Genomic DNA, 24,699 nt, shown 5'->3' with positions numbered 1-24,699 from the left:
AGAGAAGCATAGAGAAACTCCTCAAGGAAGTTAATACATCTTCAGGCTGCATTAGCATTCCTGTGCCTTTCCTGCCAAGTTGTGTAGGGGATGATGCACAGCTCACATCTGCCCTTTCCCATATGCAGACAAAGGCCACTGTGGAGACTTCCACAGGGTCCCAGGAAACTAGGAAAGTGCAGTGTGGGCTACTGACAACTCTGTCAATTCAGGCAGGGTGAGTACATAGGCTGGGGTGGTGGGGAAGAGAATCAGGCCCTTACTTTTTTCTTTCCTATAAAAACATGAACATGATTTTTGGAAGGGGTTACAGCCCAATCCACTAGTAGCCAGTCATTTTGGTTGATTTTCTTTTATGAGTTCCTCCCACCAGGGAAAACAAATGAGAATGGTTTGTTGTTCTGCATTCTTACCGCGCCAGTGAATAAAACAGGACATATTGGATTACTTGACTAAATAAAAGACTATAAGTTCTCATTTCATTTCTATTGCTTAACTGCATGGAGCTGTTCTCAAACATTGCACATCATCATAGTTGTACAAGTCTTTCCAATCACCTTTTACATTACAGTGGAATTTGTACATAACCCTTGTCTGCTTAAAGGTATGGGCCACAGATTCCTGCCAACTGTTGTGAAACTGTATGCAAAGGTAAAAATGAGTAAGATGAATGTAAGCAACGGTTAAAATCTCCCAGACAAAAAACGTCATTAAACTGGAGGTCAGGTCCTAAATATGTATCAAAACCCCTTTAATAAAGTAACGTAGTTTTGAAAAAGCACAAATTTTTGAAAGTCAGGAAATTCAAAGTTAAATTTTCTTTAAATAAAACTCATTGGACAGTGTGCAAATGTACAATTAAGGAATGGAAAAATATCCTTAACCCCGCCCTTGTATTCCCCCCAGCCATTCAGACTCCATATACTAACTCCTATCTACATTTCACCTTGCTGTACCTCAGTTTCCCCATATATAAAATATGTATAATTATATTTTGTTTTGCTAAGTTCTTTGAGATAGGCAGATGCAAAGCGCTATGTAAGAGCTTGTAATTATTAATTATCATTATTCTTATTTTAATATAACTTGCCAATTCTGTTAGCTGTGGCTTAAACCCAGTGCCCTTTGGGGGTTTTCCCAGGGCTGCAGACATCTTAAACTACATCCATCATGGTTCACACAGAACAATATGTTCACTGGACATTTGCATGTACATTAATTGTAATTGCACGTGAAAACAGAAATTGCATGCTTACATTAGGTGTACAAATATGCACACACAGTTCTGAAAATCTGAGTGAGGTCAAAATCAGGAATATAATGGAAATTTTTCTTTAGATTTTAATTGTAGCGACACTAGCCTTTTCATAATAACTACAAGGACAGCAGAAATAATGCATAAACTACATGTTTTTCAAGGTACTAAGGACTTTGGAAGTGACTAACAAAATTTTGAACAGCTTTAAATTTTTATAAGAGCTTCAGGCTCCTTCACTGAAAAGCTTTTAAAAATTGAAGTGTTGCATTAGTGTCTCCCTTTTGCTCTGCAGAATGTCCTGTAATCATGGAAAGTATTTCTAAATTCACCCAGTGCATCGATACAGGAGCATTCAAGCACTAGTAAACAAAATGAGGAGTCCTTGTGGCACCTTAGAGACTAACAGATTTATCTGGGCATAAGCTTTCGTGGGCTAGAACCCACTTCATCAGATGTGTGAAGTAAAAGATACAGGAGCCGGTATAAATACATGAAAGGATAGGGGGTTGCTTTACCAAGTGTTAGGTCAGTCTAACAAGATAAATCAATTAACAGCAGGATACCAAGGGAGGAGAAATAACTTTTGAAGTGGTAAGAGAGTGGCCCATTACAGACAGTTGACAAGAAGATGTGAGTAACAGTAGGGAGAAATTAGTATTGGGGAAATTAAGTTTAGGTTTTGTAATGACCCAACCACTCCCAGTCTTTATTCAGGCCTAATCTGATGGTATCTAGTTTGCAAATTAATTCCAGTTCTGCAGCTTCACGCTGGAGTCTGTTTTTGAAGGTTTTTTTGTTGAAGAATTGCCACTTTGAGGTCTGTTATTGAGTGACCAGAGAGACTGAAGTGTTCTCCTACTGGTTTTTGAATGTTATGATTCCTGATGTCAGATTTGTGTCCATTTATTTTTTTGCGTAGAGACGGTCCGGTTTGGTCTCTGTAACCTGAGTAGAGATGCTGGCTCTGAATGTCTCTGCCCATGATCTGATGGTGGTTTTAGTCCTGGGCGTGACCTATTTAACCTTTGCAGGAAGATAGCAGGTGTTTTACTGTTTCACCAGGCACTAACAATGAGGGAGGATGGAGTGGTTTGTATCAGATGTTGTTTTCCAGTGGAATGCCCAGCATCAGAGGAACCAGCACCTGCTCAGAGACTGTGGGGCAGAGACACTGGAGTGGTGAGTGGCACAGAGGGCTGGAATTCATTGCAGCCTGATGTTCAGGGGCTCCCCATGGCCAGCAGAGCAGCTCTGAGCAGCACAGGTAGCATCTGGAAGGGAATGTGTAGGAAAATGGAGGAAAAAATTGAGGAGTTTAAAAACAACAAAAAGCCTTCGCTACGGGCTAGATTTCCCAGCCCTCTGAAGATGTAACACAAGTGCAGCCTGGTGAGGCCAGGTCTACTCTAAAACGTTACGTCAACCCTGCGATATTGCTCAGGGATGTGAAAAATCCATGCCCCTGAGCGACACAGTTACGCCAAGCTAACCCCTTGTGTAGGCAGTGCTAGGTCAACAGAAGAATTCTTTCGTCAACCTACCTATTGTAGGTGCCAACTCTGTGGGTGCTCCAGGGCTCAAGCATCCACGGAAAAAAATACAGGGGGTTCTCAGCATCCAGGAGCCAGAGCTTGAGTGTGGACTGTGATGAGTTCTGTGCTGCTAACGGCTTCTGCCCTTGCGGCAGGGAGTTTGTTTATGAACAGAGGCAGGGTGATTAAGATAAGAAAAGGCTTGTCATTAAATTAAATTAAGGATCCTTAGATGATTCTGAAAGCATTGCCAGGCACTCCAGTCAAAAGATAGGAAACACAGGGTAGGAATAAATGGCCCATTTTCAGAATGGAGAGAAGTAAACAGTGGTGTCCCCCAGGGGCTTGTACTAGGACCAGGGCTGTTCAACATATTCATAAATGATCTGCAAAAGGGGTTAACAGTGAGGTGGCAAAATTTTCAGATGGGACAAAATTACTCAAGATAGTTAAGTCCAAAGCAGACTGTGAAGCAGTACAAAGGGATCTCACAAAACTGGGTGACTTGGCAATAAAATGGCAGATGAAATTCAATGTTAAATGCAAAGTTATGCACATGGCAAAATATAATCTCAACTATACATACAAAATGATGGAGCCTAAATTAGCTGTTATCCATCAAGAAAGAGATCTTGGAGTCATTTGCAGTGCTTGGAGTCACTGCAAATTTATAAAAACAACAAGGAGTCCGGTGGCACCTTAAAGACTAACCGATTTATTTGGTACCCACGAAAGCTTATGCCCAAATAAATCGGTTAGTCTTTAAGGTGCCACCGGACTCCTTGTTATTTTTGTGGATACAGACTAACACGGCTACCCCCGATGCAAATTTATAAGAGTCTTCACTGTGCCTGTATCATCTTGAACCACAGAATTCTCGTTCTCCAGCTTTAGAAGACTTAAAAATGATCTCAGACAGATGCAACTGAATAATGTAGCTGTCCTTAACATGCAGCAAGACCCTACAAGGGAACTAGATGTAAATAAGATTGCTGGGAGTTTCATCCAGAAAGCTACAGTGAAACATAATGTCTTTAAACTGGGACGTTAGTGAAGACAATTTGTAGGGGATTGCAATTATTTTAATATAAAGAAAAGGAGTACTTGTGGCACCTTAGAGACTAACCAATTTATTTGAGCATAAGCTTTCGTGAGCTACAGCTCACTTCATCGGATACAGACTAACACGGCTGTTACTCTGAAACCTATTTTAATATACTGTAATTCATGATAATGTAATGATGTAGTTCATAACAATTTAATTATTATTAAAATAGTAAAGATACCAGTGATAGACACATTCAATAACTAGAATATGAAAGAAGTGTATAAATATGCTGAAAATAGACTCCCCCCAAAACTGACAGAGCACCTACCACCCCAGACACACATACCCTTTCAAAAGCACCCACCAACAAAAACAAAAGTCAGCACCTATGCTAGCCACCACTTCTCACGGGAAGTGGTTTATGTAGACCAGGGATCAGCAACCTTTGGCAAGCAGCCCGTCAGGGAAAGCCGCTGGCAGGCCGGGACAGTTTATTTACTTGCAGCATCCGCAGGTTCGGCCGATTGCAGCTCCCACTGGGTGTAGTTCACTGTTCCAGGCCAATGGGGGCTGCGGGAAGCTGTGGCCACCTCTTCCCACAGCCCCCATTGGCCTGGAACGGCAAACCGTGGCCAGTGGGAGCTGCGATTGGCCGAACCTGCAGACGCTGCAGGTAAACAAACCATCCCGGCCCGCCAGTAGCTTTCCCTGACAGGTCGCGTGACAAAGGTTGCCGATCCCTGATGTAGACCAATGGGAGAATCCCTCCTGTCACTGTAGTGAGCCTCCACACTGTGCCGCTGTAGCATTTTGAGTGTAGACATAGCCTCAGAAGGACACTACGTACTACAGCAGCACAGCACAGTAACAGACTAAGTGTAGGCACACCTGAGATGGGAGTCAGTTTTTTGCTGCCTTTGCAACTCCAAAGTTCTGAACCAGCTCCAAGAGTCAATGAAATTAGACCAACCCGAAGGGCTTAACTCTGGCATGCCTCTACTCTAGGGGCTGCAATAAGGGGCAGCATAAGCCCACATATGCTGATCGTTATACCTCCAGAGCTGTGTAAAATCGCCTCCTAACCCCCTGCCCCTCCATCAGGGGCCAGAATCTGGGCCAATATCTTTTACTCCAAATTTCTGATATTTTTACAATGCTACCATTGCTTAAATTGTAAGCTCCTTGTGGCGGGGACCATCTTTTCACGGTGTTTATGTACCGAGCCTAGCACAAAAGGTCCCTGAGCCATGATTGGAACCAATAGACACTCTTGCAAAAGAATAATAATAATAATAATAATAATAACAACAACAACAACAACAACAATATCTTACTCTTTTGTTTTCACGAGGAAATAGCCAGGAAAAATGTCTCTAGGCTTACCTCACCAGACTAGGGAATAGTAGGGCCAAATCCAGTGTCATCCTCTGTGTCTCTGAAGGGCCCCAGCAACAGAATCAGTGTGGTTTCTGGGCTCATGGAGGAGGGGGGCTGGAATGAAGGGGACCACAGAGGAGCTGCACATTCTCTGCGGCGGAGAATCCTGTCCCATATGAGCTCCCTGCCCAAAAGCAGTATCTGGGGGCCATTTCTGAGTGTTTCAGCTTCAAATGAGAAGGAATGCTGATTTGAACATCGTACAGAGGGAGGAAGTATTTTGGGGCAGAACACGGGAGGCTGAGAACAATGATGTTATTTTTCATGAAGACTCAAAACCTTTTAGTTCTTTGCTCAAGGGTAGAATCAGGTCTCAGGTATTTCTGAGCTGCCTATCACCTTGATATTTAAGCATTGATATCACACTTTGTATGTCTGGCATTACAGACACCCCATAACAATCATGCAAATAAACATATAATCATTTTAAAATGTTACCAGTACTTTATCTTACCCAGGAACTACATCTGTAACTGAACAAGGGAGAAAAAAGAGCACAGATGTAAGCCACAATACAGTCAGTCCTGCCTTCTGTGTTATAGCACCTCGACTACAAAGCTTTGGTGCAAGAGGAAATGAACAGCACTTTTGTATCAGGAGAAACCACGTCATTTACACCCCTTTCTATATCAATTTAAGTGCGTTGGAAATAGAAGAAAAGTTACTGTGTTATGGAGGCCAGTTTTTCCTGTTACATCCTGTTTCATCCTGTTTTGTTATTTATCCACACAAAGAAAGGCTGTATTAATCCTAGTCAACAGTCTGACCAAATCCACAGATGCAAATTGCAAACTTACAAATAATGGGAATAAAGATGCTACATGTTAATTTCAGGGTTCAGACACAACACTAATTAACAACAAGCTTAAAAAAATCACTTTTAGAAAATGCTCCTAATTGATTCTGTTTCTGCACCAGAATAAAATTTTAGTCCAAATTGCTCAAGCATTCTTGTTTTACAGAGGCAAGAGCTAACCTGTCATGCAGTGACTCCACTGGGAGCTGTAGGTACAGTCAAGGATATTTGTCCAAAAGCCAATGTTACAGAAAAAGAAACCAAACTATGAGATGCCAAGGCTTTGCACAACAATCATCTGGAGGATAGTACACTCAGGCCATGTAGAAAGTAGCTAGTTCATGTTCTTCATGGTCTGCTAGGAAGACGGTGCAGTATTCAGGCCTAAGTGGAGAGAGAACCAAGACAGTTCAACGTTCAGACTTTACTTCTTCCTCCACATATCCCAGTCCCATAAGCACTTCCTGTAAGTAGAGTTCTCCAAGTTCCTGGACACTTCCACTGAATGCATCCAATGAAGTGAGCTGTAGCTCACGAAAGCTTATCCTCAAATAAATTGGTTAGTCTCTAAGGTGCCACAAGTCCTCCTTTTCTTTTTACTCTCTATATAAGCATGCTATAATACTATAATGCCCTCTATTGCTAAGCTGTCTATTGTAACAAAGCACAGTTAGATATCCCCTACTGGTAGCCGTGGAGTAAGTCTTTTAAAGATTTTAAAAATCTGGCCCTTAGGAACCTAAGTCCCATTAAGCTCCTAAGTCACTTCGGTGCTTTGGAAAATGTTACCTCTTGTTTTGGTATGATTTTGCAAAATTTAAATCAAAATTCCATTCATCTGTGGTCCAAAGTCTTCTCTGATTTACCCCATGTAAATCCATAGCAATTCCACTGACTTCAGATGAGTTTATGTGGGTTTCCACCAATATAACTGAAAGGAAAAAGTTGGCCCAGAGTCTATTTCTAATAGTCAAACTAATTCTTGCATGTGATAACTTTGACATGTTAATTTTTATTTTTATTAGAGTTTCATATTATATAGACAGCTATTATTAATCTGTCACTCTGGATACATAAATTACACAAGTTTAAAACACTCATTTTAACAATAATTTCAGTAAACCTCTAAAATCCCTACAGCAAAATAACCATAAATTCTTGACAGATATGTCTAATATACCTCCTTAATACTAGGAGCACTACAGAAAATAAATGGAGACCAAGCTCAGCTATAAGAAAACATTTAAATGACAGAGAATTGATTTTCTATAAAGCTGAAGTCTTTCATAATAAGGTAAATAAAACCGGCAGTGACCAATTTACAAATGAAATATGTGTAATTGAATGTCGCTAAATCCAGTATTGATTTGATTTGCCGAAACACGTTTGTCAATACTGTGAGTGATCATTGCTCAGTCTTTTTGAACGTGCTGAATCGGATGAGACACAATTCTAGGGACAACTACATTAGATCTGGAGTTTTGGAAAGTATGAGCCGAAAGGGCCCAATTTCCTGCTACCTTACACTTTGTGTAGTCACTCACACCCTTGCAAAGCAGGGTGTGAAGGATTCTCTCTGGCTTAATGAGCAAGGTATTCCAACCTGGGAACATTATGCTGCAAGGCAATGGAGAATCAGGCCCCAGATTCACTGGGAAACCCAAAAGAAAGAGGAAAGTTTTGTGTCTATTTTGTAACGTCATTCTCTCTCCTTTTCATATAGGTCCAGACAGAGCCACTAGACAGAGCCCAGAGTAAGAGGCAGTGTGTAGCTATGCTGCCCCAAGAAGAGCCTCTAGAACAAACTCTGACATGTGGGCTGGTCTACACAGAAAATCTGCATTGGCTTATCTACATCTGTCAGGGGTCTGAAAAAGCCACACCCCTGAGAGATGTAGTTAAGCCAGCCTAACCCCTGGTGTAGACAGCACTAGGTCGATGGAATAATTCTTCCATCGACCTAGCTACTGCCTCCTGGGGAGGTGGATTAACTGCAGTGATGTTACTGCAGTGGCTCCTGTCACTGTAGTGGCTACACTCTGCAGCTGTGGCATTTTAAGTGTAGACATAGACTCAAAAGGACACCATTTCTCCCTTGCTCCTCCTTTGTTGTCAAGGGGAGTGTGCTACTTCAAACCTTTGCAGGATCCAGCTTACTTTCCACCCTCCAAGCACCTGGCCAGCTACTTTGGCAGGCAAATAGAAGAGGCCCAGCCAAGACTTTGCCCACTCCTCTTTGCCCACTTATTTGCGTGGGGAGCATCAGGGAATATCCCTTACTCACACAGGAGAGTTAGTGGGAAATCTTACTTCCTATGTAGTTGAGTAAGGGCTAGAGACAATCTATCCCATGCTGTTGGGAAGGAGAATGTTAAGATGTATCCAGCATATAAGTGCTGTATTAAGAAGCATATTCATTGAACAATTAAAATTCACTCAAAACTTTTATTCATATCAGATGATGTGAATTATCTGAAGTGGTATCAACACTTTGAGGGACATGAGCAGGAGAGAGGATTAGGATGTAGAGAGCATTAGCATTTGTCTCTTTACTTACATCGTTGCTCACAAAATTCTGTATCTGTAAGAGGGCTGCAGCTAACTAAGATTGTCCATGTAATAAATTGCACAGCCAACTGATACATTTATTTATTATGAACTTTTGATCACTTTTTTCCATCCCCCTAGAACTTATCTAACATTCAGCTCCTCTGAGTAGTTTCAAACAGCATCATTACAGGCAAGAGGGTAATCATCTTGCCAAAGAAATCCTTCTCCTGCTCAAATGTCGAATTTCCGCCCAAAATTGTATCTGTCCAAGACCTAGGATGGACATGAATCAGTCCTGCAACCATAGCAGATTTTCTCTACATAAAAAGGTCCTAGCTCTAAAGACTATGTTAGATGGGGTGGGATCTGAGTTACTACAGAGAATTCTTTCTTGGGTATCTGGCTGGTGAGTCTTGCCCACATGCTCAGGGTTCAGCTGATCACCATATTGGGGTCAGGAAGGAATTTTCCTCCAGGGCAGACTGGAAGAGGCCCTGGGGGTTTTTCGTCTTCCTCTGCAGCATGGGGCACGGGTCACTTGCTGAAGGATTCTCTGCACCTTGAAGTCTTTAAACCATGATTTGAGGACTTCAATAGCTCAGACATCGGTGAGAGGTTTATTGCAGGAGTGGGTGGGTGAGATTCGGTTGCCTTCATTGTGCTTTCAGAGTCTGACAGAGAAGCTTTTAAAAAATGACAAACTGATTTAAAGCTAAAAGATGGGTGACAAGCACTATTACAAGTACGTCACGCCAGTGCGTTTCCTAGACCACGACTCAAAACTTTATGAGTATTCCACTGCTCAAAGACATTTATTAAAAATACTTTCAGATTGATACTATACAAAGGAATACTCTGATGGCATCTGTAGACCTGGCAAAATTTAAAGAGAAATAAAATAAGCAAATGAAATGTGTGTATATGTGTATCCTTCTCAGTAATACACCTAATTCATTATCTCTTATTATTTTTTTAAATGAGTTCTTTATTCTTCTACAGGCTGGCTACAGCCCTGCAAACTGCCCCATAGTGCCCTGCCGACAGAACTGAGTCCTGACCTGGTGTCAAGGTTCCTCTCCCACTCTGAACTCTAGGGTACATATTTGGGGACCTGCATGAAAACCTCCTAAGCTTACTTTTACCAGCTTAGGTTAAAACTTCCCCAAAGTACAAATTAATTTTACCTTTTGCCCTTGGAATTTCCACTGCCACCACCAAACTTTAACTGGGTTTACTGGGAAACGTAGTTTGGACACGTCTTTCCCCCCAAAATCCTCCCAACCCTTGCACCCCACTTCCTGGGGAAGGTTTGGTAAAAATCCTCACCAATTTGCATAGGTGACCACAGACCCAAACCCTTGGATCTGAGAACAATGAAAAAGCATTCAGTTTTCTTACAAGAAGACTTTTAATAGAAGTAAAGGAATCACCTCTGTAAAATCAGGATGGTAGATACCTTACAGGGTAATTAGATTCAAAACATAGGCAAAACCTTAAGTTACTAAAAAGATACACAGACAGGGATAGTCATTCTATTCAGCACAGTTCTTTTCTCAACCATTTAAAGAAATCATAATCTAACACATACCTAGCTAGATTACTTACTAAAAGTTCTAAGACTCCATTCCTGTTCTGTCCCTGGCAAAAACAGCATACAGACAGACACAGACCCATTGTTTCTCTCCCTCCTCCCAGCTTTTGAAAGTATCTTGTCTCCTCATTGGTCATTTTGGTCAGGTGCCAGCAAGGTTACCTTTAGCTTCTTAACCCTTTACAGGTGAGAGGATTTTTCCTCTGGCCAGGAGGGATTTTAAAGGGGTTTACCCTTCCCTTTATATTTATGACACCTGGAAGGTACCACATCTATGAATGAAAAGGGAAGTTTTCTCTATGCTGCATCTGCAAGGACTGATTCTGTTCCCACTGAGGTCAATGGGAGCACTCTGGGGTTGGTCACTTTTAATTCTTTGTGTGTGTGGAGAGAATTCACCCCACCATCCCAGGCTGTGAAGGGAACCTTTGGAGTTTCCAGTTCCATGCATGGGTTTTTTTCTGCATAGTGAACTACTTGGGAGTTAGTTGGTCTTATTGAGCATTAGAGGCCTGGCTTTCAAAGGTAACGATCACCTGCAGTTCCTATTGACTTTAGTTGGAGTTAGATTGCCCAGCATCTCTGGCAATCTGGCCATTTAATGTATTGCTATTCTATGTAGGTTAAATGGAAATATTTTTAAAAGCATTCTCCTATTTTTGAAAAGCGTTGATGAAAGTGGACATTATCTTCACAGTTTATTTCATGTTTGATAACATACTGCTAAAGTCAGTGACCGTGATGCCCAGATTGCTTGCCTGTACTCTCTCCTGGGTCTGCAGCAAGAGTGGTGCAAGCAAGAGCCTCCATGCCTCTGAATGCTGCCTGAATTATGTTGGAACACAGTCCCTCGCCCACCATATGCAATTGCCAGCTAAAACATCCATCAGGTTTATAATGATAAAGGAAAATAGCAACTCACCATCTTACGTGAACCATAGCAATGCTCATTTCTGAACTCCAGGCAACCTACTTTTATTTTATCTGAGATTCAGTGCCAAGGCTGTACCACCCTGTCACATTAATCTGATGGACCATATTAGCGAGGCAAGACTGCTGTAACCGAGCTTTTTGGGGCTGCTTTTCATTATTTGTAAGGGGGTATCCATATAATATACTTATAATTCTCAATAACAAAATTTGATACATCGCCTAAGAAGGTATGTGGTCTATTAAATCGACATGACTATAGTGTTCGCTACTACATATTGCTATGTCAAAGGCCAGTAAGCAGCACTGCATAGGGTTTGTAGTTTTAAAGGGACTGGATGTGTTTAAAACAATAAGCTTTAGAAAATAAATCTTGCAGTGTTTGGGTTGTTATTTGCAAATTAACTCAATATATTTTCAGAGGATAATATCTTCTGTACATCCCTAATCTCAGAAAGGGGATTAGCTATTGCCCAGTTCCATCTGCCTTAAGGCTGTAAACAAATCAAACTTCTGTGTAGAGCAGAAAGAGTCATCTAGCTGTATCTCTCTGGTTTGCATTAGCAAACCACAAATGATGTTAATAGTTACTGAGCTGCTTGATCCAGACTGTCAGGGACATAGAATGAAAATTGAACAATGTACTAATTTGTGGTAGATATTTGATAGCTATTTTATGTTGGCTTCTGGGCAAACAACCAATTGCATGTTTGGTTAGAAAGCCATTCAAGAGGGTCTGCTGTCTCATAAATCTCACAAAGAAAAACAGTAGTAAGCTTGTTTTCTTGCAAAATTATTTTTCCCTCCTCTATATTTTTCATTGAAATATTTATATCTGAGATGTAATTAATGAAAGAATTATGTGTGGTTGAGTCTGTATGTAAGGCAAATTACAAGGATTTATAGCAGTTAGAGCTGTGGGGGTGGGGGGAGGGGGAAATCCTGGAACTAGCTCATGCTTTAAACATATTGTCTAGGTTAGGTTTCCTGTTTGGCCCAATACAAATCAGTCAACTACATGCAGATCCTCTTCTTCAGGCATTTGCTGTCTCCCTTACTGATTAAATGATCACAGGATACAGTCTTTTAATATAATAACTGATGACTGTAAAGCAAAAGTTCTATGGTGAAAATGAAAGTCCACTAGAGAAAGAAAAGATAAGATCAGGAGTTGACTAAAGAATTATCTACAGGCATTTCCATGACATCTAATCTATCTGTCTATCTATCTAACTATCTATCTACCTATTATCCCTGACAAACACTATAATGAATCAATCTATTACAGTGTTGCCTCATATCAAATGGCAGCAGATTTCAGAGCCTTGAAGGTCAGTTTCCTGTTCAAGGAGAAATCAAGTGCATGGAGTGTGGATATTTTCTCTGTGTAATTTGTTTATTTGCCTTGTATATACTAATCCTTGGTCAGAGGTGGTCACAAACAGCATGCAGGCAATCCTATCTTTCAGGAATCTCAGCCCAAACACATGTGCCCAATTCCCATGGAGCAATTCTGCACCTTAGAAGAGAGTTAAAAGTCAGCGTGATTAAGGAAGACAGCATACTTTCTTGCTGCTTGCCACAGCTCCCTGCAAAAGCAACTAAAAGAACTACAGCAATTTCTTGGCCAATGGCAGTACAACATGGAAAAGCTATTCTGCTGGTACTGGAGATGCCTGAGAGCCCTAGGATGTGGCTATCTGTTTCCTGTGGTTCACCAACCTCCATGTGGATTGACAGGATCCAGCCTACAGATGGCAGCCTGTGGTGCAAAATCCAGGTGTGTAAATCTGCTGCTGTTATCAAACTGCTCCATTTCTGTGCTTCCATAAAAGTAGGAGAACACAGGAGCAAAATCAGCTTTTACTAGCGCTGAGCAGTCTGCTCAACAGAAAGCCTTCTGCTGCCTGACCATCTATGCCCTACATACAGATCCAGGATTAGGGACATGCACTAATGCAGGGTCCCCAATGGTTCTCGTAACAATGAGTTTTCTGGCTGTGCATCCTACTCCACTGGACAACTTGAGACGCGCTATTGGAGAGTATGATGCATCTGAATTTCACAAGGACAGTTTTAGCCTAACTCTTCATATTTCTCAGACTCTTCTGGCCTGATCTGTGCAGAAGAGTGTTTTGTTTTCCAGATACAAAGAATAACCATATACTTTCACTGTAAAATGACTTCCACTTTAGTGTAAGTAAAAGTAGAAAGTCAGACTTGTATGGTGAGCCCAGTGTATATGCATCTGCACCTCTGCACCTGCATGGAGCAACTTTGAGAACAACATGGCTGCCATCTCACTTCATCAGATGCTCACGAAAGCTTATGCTCAAATGAATTTGTTAGTCTCTAAGGTGCCAAAAGTCCTCCTTTTCTTTTTGCGAATACAGACTAACACGACTGCTACTCTGAAACCATGGAAAACAAAGGCATCACAGTTTTGTAACTATGTACACCACTAGTATGACATGGCCCCTATCCCTTTGCTGACTACAGGTGCACTTTTGGGGCCACACAATACCCTTTGACATAAATCAAAACTTAAGAGCCTGATTAGCAGCACAAATATTCATTAAACTTGCCTATTATACTTCAATTAGATTGCTTTTTACACACCTACTGCCTGAGATTCTCCAGCAGATTATAACAATCCCCTCAGACTCAAATTTCTCAAGACATGTACCAAGATGTAAATCTATATTTTTACTTTGACAGTTCCAGCTTGCTTGAGAAAATGCTTTTGAAAATATTTCTTTATAACCTACCGAGAATAGTAATTTTCAAAATTCCAACAGCTTGCTAGAACTATGCGCCATGCTGGACATTGACCAGTACAAAATCAAATCACTATGGAGAATTTTATTCATTTTAATTTGATAAAAATCAAATGTATTATTCTAATTTGAAATAATTACAGTGATCCCTCTCAATCGTCGCCCTCATAAGACTTACTAGAGAAACTGCCAAACTTTTTCATTAGCGCAAATGCAGGGAATTGTACTGTAATACATTTTCACAGATGCATGAAATTGCAGGACCAATAATTTGCAACTAGTTCAGTTACTTAAATGACTGTACTGTGTGTGTGGGAAGTGAAAGTAAACCAGGACAAGCTGTGATCTGGTCAGATCTCATAAGCCAGTCAGCGTCTTGCCAGGTCAGTGCTTGGATGAGAAACCTCAAGGGAAATTTCAAGTTAGTTATGTTCTTCCGTTGGAGCCAGAACTAAACCCAGGTCCCAGCCCAGTGCTAACAGACAGTTACAGGGGGTGCCGTCTTTTAGATCTATAAATCCATGGGTCAGTAAGTGCTGTTACAGATTCTATGGCACTTTTTATAAAACTATGGTTGCTACAACCCTAATGTCCTAACTGAAATAGGGAAATTATATTTTGCCTACCCAAGTTTTCCCATCCTCAGCTGTTATTCACTGTTGCTGTGCACTATCAAACAGCTTCTGCTTTCCACTCCAGAGCTTCTCTTTTATTATAATACAACTGAACCACAAAACCTTACAATTAATAACCAAATACAAAAAACAAGAAACCGACAAATGAAAATGAATAAATTAGCAAGACAATTAAGTGCAAACAAGAACTGCAAACTCACTCAACAGAATCAACAAAGCCTGTCCACTAGGCATATTCCAATCTGAGGCTCCAAGCAGTAAAGATCCCTTATATAAAAATGTTTGTTCACTAAGATATGCCTTCTCTGTAATCTGCACTTCGATAGCACCCTCCACCATAATATCAGTGCACTCCTGGGGGTCAGTCCAGAGGCACAAAGCAGCCAGTACACTGGCTTAACCAGCTATATGGTAACCTGTAGGTAGTGTAGAGCCAGAAGCCGGGAACATGGCTGGGCAATGACAGATACCCCTATATAATCCAGGTATTCCAGGCTGCTAGACCAGTTCTTTGTGGTCATGGACAGAGAGGTGCAAATTAGAACCAGGGCTGGCTAGAAAACAATAATTCTGTCGTGTGAAAAAGTTTGAGGGGAAGACGTTCATTTTCATTCCACGTCAGAATGAAAATGAGGCCTTTTGAAAATGTTAATGACAAAACAAAAGGGAAGTTAGACCACTAACCTGGGACGTGGAAGATGCAGGTTGAAGTCCCTCCTCTACCTGATTTGGAACACGGTCTTGAGCCTGGGTCTCCCACATGAGTGCCTTAGCCCCTGGCCTACAGAGTCAATGTGTGCTCTCTCTGGCCTAATGAATATTTAATTATTTATACAAAATGGACCAGCTCCAATAGAAGAGACTGGCTCTGCAGCCCTCTAGTGAGGATACTCACCTGGGATACAGGACATTACATACTAGCTGCAACTCAGGAAGAGCAGGAGCTTGAACCTGGGTTTGCTCCAGCCCAGGGATGTGCCCGAACCACCAGACTATTGGCCACTCTGGGGCAGGTTTCTCTGAAATTCTAACCTGGACTGGAGAAACCTTTTTGACAAATTGGCATTTTCCAAAGGAAAAAATGTTCTGTCAAAAAAATCCCAACTAGTTCATGTTAGAACAGACACAGACATTATTAATTACCCCTCTTCCCTGGGAGACCCAGATGAAGCTCAAATCAGGGCCATGGAGTACGGGTGCTGATAATCAACAGCATAACCAATTCTCTGCTACAAATCAGTCCTGCCAGCTAAAGGGAACAGCAATGTCAGGGGAAAAAACAGCAGCAAAATATCACAAGACAAAAGAAAACCCCATAAATATATGGTAGAAAGCATCAGAGATAAGAAATCATTCATCCCCCCAAGCATTAGCTGGGGTTGAGAAGGGCTCTGATCTATCCTGCATTGCATCCCAACTTTTTGTCCCTTAGGTACAGCTCATGGCCCAGTCCTGGATGGAACCCCATTAATTGTGGTTGATCTTGAAGATCTTGGAAGACCTGGAAATAGAGTAAGATTTAAGATGCATGTGTGGGTAATGTTGGTATGGGATCAGTAGCTGGGAGAGCTGGTGGTCAAAGGTGAAGATGGATGGGGAGCAGGGAGTGGATTCTGCAGAGGAGAAGGATAGGGAGGGAGATTGAGGAGAAGGGAAGAAAGAAGGGGAAGGAGGGTGATTGGTGAGTGATGAAAAGATGGAAGAGGACACTCCTTTTCTGCAGGCTGCACCACCTGGCTTACTGCCACTAACCATTCTCTCATGGCAGTAATATCAGAGTTCCAACTTGCCTTAGTCCTCCCTCTACCTAGTACTGCAAATGTCAAGTTGTTATTCCCCTAAAGGGAACCTTCAGAACCTTCCAAACTCATTGTTTCCCCCAAGCTCCAGTGGATTCCCACAAGGCCCAGCCCTCTCCTAGTACCTTTGAGCCTTTTCTATACCTGCTGCCACTCAGAATATCTTGCATATTCTCACACAGCCATCTGCTGCCCATGGCAGACTGACAAGAAATAATTCCCTTTGGGCCCCCAAGGCTGCCACTCTGACACAGTGGAGCATCTGATTCGCTAGCTTCCAGTTTAGACATGCTCGCTCCTGCTTCAGCGGTGGCTGCATTCAGTGGCAGACAAAGTAATTCCTGAATATAGTTTGTGCAATCCATTAGTAAAGTGGGGGTTAGTCAGAGACCATGCTATCTTGCTGGGAATGCATCTCTCACTGGCTGACTCTTATAAGTAGAGAATAATTTGAACTTCCAAGCCAAAGATTTCAAAGTACTTTAGAAACATTAATGACCTCAATGAGGTAGGTAACTATCACTACTCCCAAAACTGATGCACAAAGATGTTAAATGACTTGTCCAACATTACTCCTGAAGTCGTGGCAGAGCAGGGACTAGATCAGGGGTTCCCAGACTTGGTTCACGGCTTGTTCAGGGTAAGCCCCTGGCAGGCCGCGAGATGCTTTGTTTACCTGAGCATCCGCAGGTATGGCTGCTTGCAGCTCGCAGTGGTGAACCACGGCCACTGGGAGCTACCTGTGGACGCTCAGGTAAACAAAGTGTCCAAGTTTGGGAACCCCTGAACTAGATCCAAGTTTTCCAGACAGCCAGTCCAGAAGAATTTCTCTCCCTTTTAGATGGTATCACGCTCCGTCTGTGAAACAGCTGTACCTATTTGGTCAGATGACCAGGTACTACCACCACTTTGAGCAGATGAAGGAAGGAGTATGAGAATCAATAGCGAGAAGAAGAAAAGTTGTACAAACCTTATTTTAGAAATGACAATATACACATTGGCCTTCATTGCAGTAAATTAGTATTTTAGACTCATGAGGTTCCTGTACAGCAGCGCTAACAAAGATAATACTATTCATAAGTGATTTATTGTCTCCTTGCTCATGCTAAAGCTTGTAATGGATACATTTAGGATTAAAGCAAGGTTATATAAAATTGCCAGCTCTGCTCAACATTTGTGTGTTTGCCCCACCTTTTTGTACATCAAGCACATTGTTTTAAAATATAATTAATATCCATCTCATTATTAATTACTAACACTGACATTAGAGAAAACAAGCCCCCAGTTAAAATCAGGTCATTTTTCACTGTGGTTGCTTAGCCACTGGTCAGCAATATTTATTTTTCTGACCTATGGGCCAAATCTTAGAAGCCCCCTGGAAGTTAATGAGAGTGTTGCCAGAGTAATTACTGAGTAAGGACCTCAGTATTTGATGCTATAAATATAATCTTCCTGGGTGCAGCTAATTAGAAACCTACTTTTGAGTGATCTTTCAGTGAGTACCTTCACTAGTCTATACTGTAAGACTGGGTATTTTAGCGACATGTTTCTTTAACTTTACTATGAAATTCCAGGAAAGGTATAGAACTGATATCTGGTTTTTCAAATGTGGGGAAGTAAAATTCCAGCAAAACAATCCCATCTAGTAAATAACAGAATTCATTACCAACATCCACTCATATTAATGGAGGTCTTTCCATTGGGTGAGTGTTGTATCTGGCTATAAGGCCTGATCCTGTCCTGGGTCCTGTTGACTTTTGACTCCTGACCTAATCTTGAAGGGTCTATACCTTGGGGTAGATTATAATCTATCTGATAAGAATGTTTATAGAAATAATAATGGAAGTTATTGAAGCTGTAATAGCAAGTAGAAGAACAAAATTCAATATATTAAAAATAGGGTTGGCTTTCGGTTTTAAGCATTAAGTGCTCAGGGTTTAGAGTGAGGCCTAGTAGAATTTGGTTGTTTGTATAAGTTAGCATGAATATTATGTTCTTGACCGAGGGTTATGAAACGATATGTGCCTGATCTAAGATTATAAAATTCAGCAATATGTATTTTGTGATAGTTTAGCAATTCATTGTGCACTAAATAGGTAAACCCCAAACATATAGTAGACTCTTAGGGGCTTTTTCCAATAAGAGATAACCGCACTAATGTACCAAAACTATTGAGAAAGGGACTGACACAAATGGTTGGGTTAATGGTCAGAAATGCGATTATGTTCAACCGGAATACCAATATGGACAACCAGAACCCTAAAATAGGTCTTCCAGAATTCCAAACCAAAATAGGGCTGAGACTTACTCAGATGTGGTCCTGGATGTACGAGGGTTAAATAGAAAACGGTATATAATAGGGTGATAAACCCAGCCCAAGATGGGGACACCAGGATGGCGATATGGGGCAACTGGTTAGGAAGCCTAGCCCAGTGCCTTCCTCTTGTGGGGTGCTCCACTGACTGTTCCTTCCATCTTTGTTCCTAATGGTCTCCATAAGATTGTGAGTGTGCACAATGTAAGAAGGTAAGTATGGACAAAGCAGGTGTAAGCAGGGTCTGAATGAATGCTTCCCTGTCAGCTAGCTGGGAGGGGGGAAGAGACCCTGGGTATGTATTTATGTAAATACAGTTTGCTCCTCCTTTGCTTAGATTTGCTAGATATTCAGCAGATGGAGCGGTGTTTTGCTCATTGTAATCAACTTGGCTGGTGTTGGGTCACAAATTATGTTAGAACTGAATGCAGGGGTAGTGAAAGATGGTAATCAATGTTTGTAATTATTGTGGGAATATAGAAAAGAAGGACTGTGCTTAACCTGTCCCAAAGGTGGGAGTCACTTTCAGTTTAAAGAGCATCGGTAAGATAAGGGCTCGAATGTCAGAGGCCTGTGAAAGTAAGAGGGGGAAGACAGATCTCCTCTGCACACCCCCAACCATGGTCTTCTGTAAGACTGGCTCAAACAGTTTCTCCCAACTGTGCAAAGAATAGAGCTGCATAGGTTTTATTAGGAGCTGCTTTTGTTATGTTAAATGGCTCATTGAAAGCGGAAGCCTGTTGTGGTGAGACTGTGTTGCTACCCAGAGCTGAAAACACTTGTGGAAGGATTTTGTTTCTGCACAGAGCTAAAATCACTAAGAGACTGGCCGGCAGGAGCAGCGAGCTGGCAGGAGCGGCCGGAGACAAATGGCCAGCAGGGTGGTGGCAGAAAGGCATGATGAGCGAGTAAGATACCTCTTATCCCCCACCCACGGTGGGAGGTGAACTCTGCAGATGCACCTCTGAACTCTGCGCTGACGAGGGTCAGTGAGTGGGGTGCATAGAAGGGTCGGGCATGTGAAGGGAATGTTTTTTTGGTTGCTGGACTTAAGAACCTGAAAGGAAAAGGACACGGCCCAACCTACTTGAGGTGGGACTTTACTCATGGTTTATGTTTATGAACCTTGTTTGCAGTGTTTTCCCAAATTAATGCCAAGTTACTTCCCTCCTTTTATTAAAAGTTTCTTTTCTACACTCAGACTTTGTGCTTGCGAGGTGGGAAGTATTGCCTCTCAGAGGTGCCCGGGGTAATGTGTAAATTTTCCAGGTTACTGGGTGGCGGCTCGAGCCAATTCTGTGTTGGATCAATGGAAAGGAACCCCTAGATATTGAACCTGGCCCTGGCTGCTGCTGGCTCCACCTGGCAGAAGGGTTACACAGGAAACCACTTTACTCTCCTTATCTTATCCTTTTATTTATCTATATTGATTTTTCTATTATTTCAATTATATTTGTCTGTATTAACAAAAGCACATACATTTCTGTGTGTTCTTCACCGGTTTCATCTTCTCAGTGAACTCTACATAGTTGCCTGAATAAAGAACTTGTTATGTGTGACAGGTGCACTTTGCACCCTCGACTAATCCCCGGCTACAACCCTCTGCCCCTCCTGTGGAGTTTCTTTAAAATCCACTAGTAGCTCCTGATGCAAGATCAGTGCTAGGTTTCAGAGTAACAGCCGTGTTAGTCTGTATTCGTAAAAAGAAAAGGAGTACTTGTGGCACCTTAGAGACTAACCAGTTTATTTGAGCATGAGCTTTCGTGAGCTACAGCTCACTTCATCGGATGCATAGCATATCGTGGAAACTGCAGAAGACATTATATACACACAGAGACCATGAAACAAAACTTCCTCCCACCTCACTCCCCCGCTGGCAACAGCTTATCTAAAGTGATCCTCAAGTAGAGCCATTTCCAGCACAAATCCAGGTTTTCTCACCCTTCCCCCCGCACCCCCCTCCACACACATACAAATTCACTCTCCTGCTGGCAACAGCCCATCCCCCTTTGAAACCCCTCTTTATAATGCGCATGATAATCAAGGTGGGTCACCTCCAGCACTAATCCAGGTTTTCTCACCCCCCCCCCACACACACACACCCCTTTTCCAAAAACCACACACACAAACTCATTCTCCTGCTGGCAACAGCTCATCTTACAATGTGCACAGCAATAATCCAAGTTTAACCAGAGCGTCTTGGGGGGGGGTTTGCAGGAAAAAAAACAAGGGGAGACAGGCTACCTTGCATAATGACTTAGCCACTCCCAGTCTCTATTCAAGCCCAAATTAATAGTATCCAATTTGCAAATGAATTCCAATTCAGCAGTTTCTCGCTGGAGTCTGGATTTGAAGTTTTTTTGCTTTAAGATAGCGACCCTCATGTCTGTGATTGCGTGACCAGAGAGATTGAAGTGTTCTCCGACTGGTTTATGAATGTTATAATTCTTGACATCTGATTTGTGTCCATTTATTCTTTTACGTAGAGACTGTCCAGTTTGACCAATGTACATGGCAGAGGGGCATTGCTGGCACATGATGGCATATATCACATTGGTGGATGTGCAGGTGAACGAGCCTCTGATAGTGTGGCTGATGTTGTTAGGCCCTGTGATGGTGTCCCCTGAATAGATATGTGGGCACAGTTGGCAACGGGCTTTGTTGCAAGGATAGGTTCCTGGGCTAGTGGTTCTGTTGTGTGGTATGTGGTTGTTGGTGAGTATTCGCTTCAGGTTGGGGGGCTGTCTGTAGGCAAGGACTGGCCTTTCTCCCAAGATTTGTGAGAGTGTTGGGTCATCCTTCAGGATAGGTTGTAGATCCTTAATAATGCGTTGGAGGGGTTTTAGTTGGGGGCTGAAGGTGACGGCTAGTGGCGTTCTGTTATTTTCTTTGTTAGGCCTGTCCTGTAGTAGGTGACTTCTGGGAACTCTTCTGGCTCTATCAATCTGTTTCTTCACTTCCGCAGGTGGGTATTGTAGTTGTAAGAATGCTTGATAGAGATCTTGTAGGTGTTTGTCTCTGTCTGAGGGGTTGGAGCAAATGCGGTTGTATCGCAGAGCTTGGCTGTAGACGATGGATCGTGTGGTGTGGTCAGGGTGAAAGCTGGAGGCATGTAGGTAGGAATAGCGGTCAGTAGGTTTCCGGTATAGGGTGGTGTTGATGTGACCATCGTTTATTAGCACTGTAGTGTCCAGGAAGTGGATCTCTTGTGTGGACTGGACCAGGCTGAGGTTGATGGTGGGATGGAAATTGTTGAAATCATGGTGGAATTCCTCAAGGGCTTCTTTTCCATGGGTCCAGATGATGAAGATGTCATCAATATAGCGCAAGTAAAGTAGGGGCGTTAGGGGACGAGAGCTGAGGAAGCGTTGTTCTAAATCAGCCATAAAAATGTTGGCATACTGTGGGGCCATGCGGGTACCCATAGCAGTGCCGCTGATCTGAAGGTATACATTGTCCCCAAATGTAAAATAGTTATGGGTAAGGACAAAGTCACAAAGTTCAGCCACCAGGTTAGCCGTGACATTATCGGGGATAGTGTTCTTGATGGCTTGTAGTCCATCTTTGTGTGGAATGTTGGTGTAGAGGGCTTGTACATCCATAGTGGCCAGGATGGTGTTATCAGGAAGATCACCAATGGATTGTAGTTTCCTCAGGAAGTCAGTGGTGTCTCGAAGGTAGCTGGGAGTGCTGGTAGCGTAGGGCCTGAGGAGTGAGTCTACATAGCCGGACAATCCTGCTGTCAGGGTGCCAATGCCTGAGATGATGGGGCGCCCAGGATTTCCAGGTTTATGGATCTTGGGTAGTAGATAGAATATCCCAGGTCGGGGTTCCAGGGGTGTGTCTGTGCGGATTTGATCTTGTGCTTTTTCAGGAAGTTTCTTGAGCAAATGCTGTAGATGCTTTTGGTAACTCTCAGTGGGATCAGAGGGTAATGGCTTGTAGAAAGTGGTGTTGGAGAGCTGCCGAGCAGCCTCTTGTTCATATTCCGACCTATTCATGATGACAACAGCACCTCCTTTGTCAGCCTTTTTGATTATGATGTCAGAGTTGTTTCTGAGGCTGTGGATGGCATTGTGTTCTGCACGGCTGAGGTTATGGGGCAAGTGATGCTGCTTTTCCACAATTTCAGCCCGTGCACGTCGGCGGAAGCACTCTATGTAGAAGTCCAGTCTGCTGTTTCGACCTTCAGGAGGAGTCCACCTAGAATCCTTCTTTTTGTAATGTTGGTAGGCAGGCCTCTGTGGATCATTATGTTGTTCAGAGGTATTTTGGAAATATTCCTTGAGTCGGAGACGTCGAAAATAGGATTCTAGGTCACCACAGAACTGTATCATGTTCGAGGGGGTGGAGGGGCAGAAGGAGAGACCCCGAGATAGGACAGCAGCTTCTGCTGGGCTGAGAGTATAGTTGGATAGATTAACAATATTGCTGGGTGGGTTGAGGGAACCATTGCTGTGGCCCCTTGTAGCCTGTAGTAGTTTAGAAAGTTTAGTGTCCTTTTTCTTTTGTAGAGAAGTAAAGTGTGCGTTGTAAATGGCTTGTCTAGTTTTAGTAAAATCCAGCCACGAGGAAGTTTGTGTGGAAGGTTGGTTTTTTATGAGAGTATCCATTTTTGAGAGCTCATTCTTAATCTTCCCCTGTTTGCTGTAGAGGATGTTGATCAGGTGATTCCGCAGTTTCTTTGAGAGCGTGTGGCACAAGCTGTCAGCATAGTCTGTGTGGTATGTAGATTGTAATGGATTTTTTACCTTCAGTCCTTTTGGTACGATGTCCATCTGTTTGCATTTGGAAAGGAAGATGATGTCTGTCTGTATCTGTACAAGTTTTTTCATGCAGTTGATAGATTTCCACTCCATGCGGCTAAATGCAGTGCCTTGCATAATGACAGGTTTCAGAGTAACAGCCGTGTTAGTCTGTATTCGTAAAAAGAAAAGGAGTACTTGTGGCACCTTAGAGACTAACCAGTTTATTTGAGCATGAGCTTTCGTGAGCTACAGCTCACTTCATCGGATGCATAGCATATCGTGGAAACTGCAGAAGACATTATATACACACAGAGACCATGAAACAAAACTTCCTCCCACCTCACTCCCCCGCTGGCAACAGCTTATCTAAAGTGATCCTCAAGTAGAGCCATTTCCAGCACAAATCCAGGTTTTCTCACCCTTCCCCCCCCCCCCACACACATACAAATTCACTCTCCTGCTGGCAACAGCCCATCCCCCTTTGAAATCCCTCTTTATAATGCGCATGATAATCAAGGTGGGTCACCTCCAGCACTAATCCAGGTTTTCTCACCCCCCCCCCCCACACCCCCCCCCCTTTTCCAAAAACCACACACACAAACTCATTCTCCTGCTGGCAACAGCTCATCTTACAATGTGCACAGCAATAATCCAAGTTTAACCAGAACGTCTTGGGGGGGGGTTTGCAGGAAAAAAAACAAGGGGAGATAGGCTACCTTGCATAATGACTTAGCCACTCCCAGTCTCTATTCAAGCCCAAATTAATAGTATCCAATTTGCAAATGAATTCCAATTCAGCAGTTTCTCGCTGGAGTCTGGATTTGAAGTTTTTTTGCTTTAAGATAGCGACCCTCATGTCTGTGATTGCGTGACCAGAGAGATTGAAGTGTTCTCCGACTGGTTTATGAATGTTATAATTCTTGACATCTGATTTGTGTCCATTTATTCTTTTACGTAGAGACTGTCCAGTTTGACCAATGTACATGGCAGAGGGGCATTGCTGGCACATGATGGCATATATCACATTGGTGGATGTGCAGGTGAACGAGCCTCTGATAGTGTGGCTGATGTTGTTAGGCCCTGTGATGGTGTCCCCTGAATAGATATGTGGGCACAGTTGGCAACGGGCTTTGTTGCAAGGATAGGTTCCTGGGCTAGTGGTTCTGTTGTGTGGTATGTGGTTGTTGGTGAGTATTCGCTTCAGGTTGGGGGGCTGTCAGTGCTAGTAACTCTGATGGGGGAAATTTCACTAAGTTAGATGTAAGCAGAGTCAGGATGAGCTCT

At 42.6% G+C, this 24,699-nt stretch overlaps 1 long non-coding RNA gene across 1 annotated transcript; it reads right to left on the bottom strand.

Annotated features, from left to right (window-relative positions):
- Window positions 1-2,075: 2,075 nt before the first annotated feature.
- Window positions 2,076-24,425, bottom strand: LOC122462360. The gene is made up of 2 exons (XR_006284860.1): window positions 24,391-24,425; window positions 2,076-2,194 (listed from the first exon to the last, which is right to left on the bottom strand). It is a non-coding gene; the product is annotated as an uncharacterized LOC122462360 (long non-coding RNA).
- Between the last annotated feature and the right edge of the window lie 274 nt (window positions 24,426-24,699).

The sequence above is a fragment of the Chelonia mydas genome, chromosome 1 (genome assembly GCF_015237465.2).
Source record: "Chelonia mydas isolate rCheMyd1 chromosome 1, rCheMyd1.pri.v2, whole genome shotgun sequence".
Taxonomy (NCBI): domain Eukaryota; kingdom Metazoa; phylum Chordata; order Testudines; family Cheloniidae; genus Chelonia; species Chelonia mydas.
This window is presented reverse-complemented; position numbering and strand designations above follow the sequence as displayed.